Source organism: Montipora capricornis, chromosome 3 (genome assembly GCF_036669925.1).
Source record: "Montipora capricornis isolate CH-2021 chromosome 3, ASM3666992v2, whole genome shotgun sequence".
Classification (NCBI taxonomy): domain Eukaryota; kingdom Metazoa; phylum Cnidaria; class Anthozoa; order Scleractinia; family Acroporidae; genus Montipora; species Montipora capricornis.
This window is the reverse complement of record NC_090885.1, coordinates 49,082,681-49,085,180: the sequence shown is the minus strand read 5'-3', so window position 1 is coordinate 49,085,180 and position 2,500 is coordinate 49,082,681. Positions and strand designations below refer to the sequence as shown.

Below are 2,500 nucleotides of genomic sequence, written 5' to 3'. Positions count from 1 at the left end.
AACCCGTGAAGTACAAAGTACATATCTTAGAGTTGTAAAACCACAACTTAATGTACTGTAATGAATCTGTATAATAAAAATTATAACAGTGTCATGAAAAACTGCTGTAAAATAGATGAAATGAACTTATTTGTACAGGTCACAGAAGACATGCCAGCTTCAAAAGGACAGTGGTTTGTACTCGTCATTTACTGGACTATCCTTACAGGGATTGTCTCTTGGACCAGTCCTTGGCTTTTCAGTCAACCCTAGAACAGTACAAAACCTGAAGAAAGGCATGGCTAAAACCGGCACACTCTGAGCAATGCCCCAAGCAATTACAAGAAGTTCTTAATGTTTTTAATGTCCTAAGTGTCGTAAGACAAATATCTCCAAAGCTGTCAATGCTAGCAATCATTTTTTTTTGTTTTGTTTATCCAGGAAGCGTTAAATTTATGTTTTTGTGTGTCTTTTGAGGGATTTTCTTAGTCAGGGAGGCATGGGTTCTTAATGTTTTACGTGGGGGCGGGCTAATTGTTAACCTCCTAGGGGACCTATGTCCTATTGTTAATTCTATCTTTTATGTATTCATACTTTTAATCAGTAAATAAATAAATAAATAAAATGTAATTGAATAATATCAACAAAATAACACCAGATAGTTTTAACATAATTCCCTTAAACATATCTATAATTAATAATAATAATAATAATAATAATAATAATAATAATAATAATTATTATTATTATTATTATTATTATTATTATTATTATTAATGCAAGTAGATTCATACAGTGACTGTAGATGTGTAGTTAAATACAGGACACATTTTTCAGCTTGACTGCTTGATAATCAACCTTCTTGATGATTACCACAACATCCACAAAAGAAAAGTTCCAACTGACCTGCAAAGACCAAGGTGGCACACATGGCCTCTTCAATGGTAGACATACATCCACACATCTAGTTACAGAGAAAACAAATAAGATGAAAACTGACCATCTGGAGTTAAATAAATATAACATCTGTGAGAGGATTTTCTAAAGGAATGTGACTTGTGTCACACGTAGTGACACATTCGGTCATAAACGTTCGTTTGGTCGATAACGTTTGTTTTTAGCAGTACATACTTACTAGACTTCGGCAAATTGTTGATGAAGGTGATGGTACACTTCATAATCTAAATTCCTTTTCGCAAACCGACTTAAATGTTAAGCTTTTACATGTGAAAGTCGTTAATGTTTTAACCAGGATAATTACTGTATGTACAATCTGGTACACTTCATAAAACTGTAAACTTATGTAAACAAGCACTTTGAAGTTGACTTTTCCAGCTTTTTTCGATCGCAACGGCTCGTCAATTACAGCTTGCTTTTAAAAGGAAGCCTATGTGAAACGATTTGAAGAACTGGCTCAGAAGTGTACAAGAAGCCGGCCAAAGGACAGTGAAATTTACTTTAATTCGTTATTCTATACGACAGCAATGTGTTCAAATGTATACGCTGACAACACAAACAGTGGGTTTTCTTTGAATAAATATTTAAATTAATTTAAATAATAAGATCCTAACCTTTTCCAGTACTTTTTAAATCAGTTCATATCACCATCAATGTCCCCAAACATCATTTCGCTCAAGCCAAGCAGAGGATCGAAAACGAAGTAGATACTAGGTAGCTTCTTTGGCTTCGCTTCGTGGCGGTTGAAATCAATTATGCGTCAAAGAAACAAAATGCGTTGAAAGAAAGGTCATATTCATCGGCAATCTTCTATGCAGATCATGAAGTCTTCAAAATATTACTTGTGAAAGTGGAGAAAAAAAGCGTTCCCTTTTTGAGTCTAAAACGAAAGGAATCTTCTTTTCTTTCACTTTCCTACATTCAACAAGACGAAAGAACAACATATCAATTTGATCACTGTTGTCATGACAGCTTGCACATGCGTAGACGTTATTCAGCCCTGTTAAGAGAGTGTACATGCAATAACATGCAATATCATTACAACCTCGTTCCCAGAGTCTTCTCGGCTTTCAATATGGCGGCGGGTCTTGAGAACACCCTGGCACACAGTGAACTAAAAAGATCGCTGATTGGTGCTTTTCTCATATGAACTCTGATTGGTTTAATGTCGAAAGAAAGATGGCGGCTAGTGAGGAGAGCCAGAAGAAGAACAGAATTCGTGTTTAAATCATTTTCAAAATTGTAGCTGTTCCGTAAGAAGCAGCTGCAAATTAACAAGCATAACAGTCAAAAATAATTCAACGTTTTTTCACGTTGTACGATGATCTACATCAGGCCTCGATTCTAATTAAAACTACGTTGGTTTTTCACGACCTCTGGCATAGCGATCGTTCTATAATAAAGAAGGACATAATGGTGTTTGAAAGACGCAACGGTAATTAAGTGATTTTATTTCGTACGTACCTTTACGTTTTGGCGTTTGGCGTCTCACAATTGTAATTCCTTGACGCGAGTATTGTTACTGTTAATCAGTGTTTGCACCATGTCAGATTGTGTTACAAAT

General features: G+C 35.2%; 1 long non-coding RNA gene across 1 annotated transcript in view; it reads right to left on the bottom strand.

Annotated features, from left to right (window-relative positions):
• Window positions 1–39, bottom strand: part of LOC138041434 (uncharacterized) — a 789-nt gene extending 750 nt beyond the window's left edge. Inside the window, exon 1 of the long non-coding RNA XR_011130823.1 lies at window positions 1–39. This exon is cut by the window's left edge and continues 302 nt beyond it. This is a non-coding gene — a long non-coding RNA (uncharacterized lncRNA).
• Window positions 40–2,500: the final 2,461 nt, after the last annotated feature.